Consider the following 780-nt stretch of genomic DNA (forward strand, 5'->3'; position numbering starts at 1 on the left):
GGCCGGGCGCAGACACTTTTCCGAGCCCGTGGGTGCGCGTTCGACCTCGCTCTGGGGCGCGGTGGCCCCCTCGGCTCACAGGTGTCCTGGAGGCTTCCCAGGACGAGCCTCGGTCCCCGCAGCCCGGCGACCAGAGACCACACTCGCCCCCTCCCCTGCATGAGCTGCGGCCGGGCCGATGGACACGCACACGCGACCGCGCTCCCCCCGCGCCGGAGCCCGGTGCCGACTGGGGCGGGCGGGGGACCCCTCCCTCCCGGAAAGCGCAGCCGCGCCCCTGCCTGCGCCTCGGTAGAAGCAGAGGCGGCGTGGCCGGTGCCCAGGGCCCCGAGTCCTCTTCAGCGGGCGGCAGTCCCTGCGGACACCTTTGTCCCGCCCCCCCGCCCCCCCCAGTCCCGGGGAGCTCGGCAGCCCGGACTCCCGACGCCCTGCAGTGGCCTCCCCGCCCCAGGGCCTGTCCCCGGCTTGGAAAAGCCACCATTTTGCACCAAAGACTCTCACGCACCCCTTCCCGGTGGGGGGCTCGGGACCCCACCGCGTGGAGCCGCCCCCTGCCCCCCGACAACGGCGTGGGCGCGGGCGGGGCGCACCTGCGGGCGTCCGCGGAGCTCAGGAGCTTGGCCTGCGCGGTCCGGAGGAGGAAGGCGGCGGCCGTTGGGGAGGGTCACCGCGGTCGCTGCGCTGGGGCACCAGCAGGGGCGGGGGAGGGTCCGGGCGGGACAGGACAGGGGGACACCCCGCCGCGGCCTTGCTCCTGCGCACAGGAGCCCGGGGGGGGGG

Source organism: Mustela nigripes, chromosome 1 (genome assembly GCF_022355385.1).
Source record: "Mustela nigripes isolate SB6536 chromosome 1, MUSNIG.SB6536, whole genome shotgun sequence".
In the NCBI taxonomy this organism is placed as follows: domain Eukaryota; kingdom Metazoa; phylum Chordata; class Mammalia; order Carnivora; family Mustelidae; genus Mustela; species Mustela nigripes.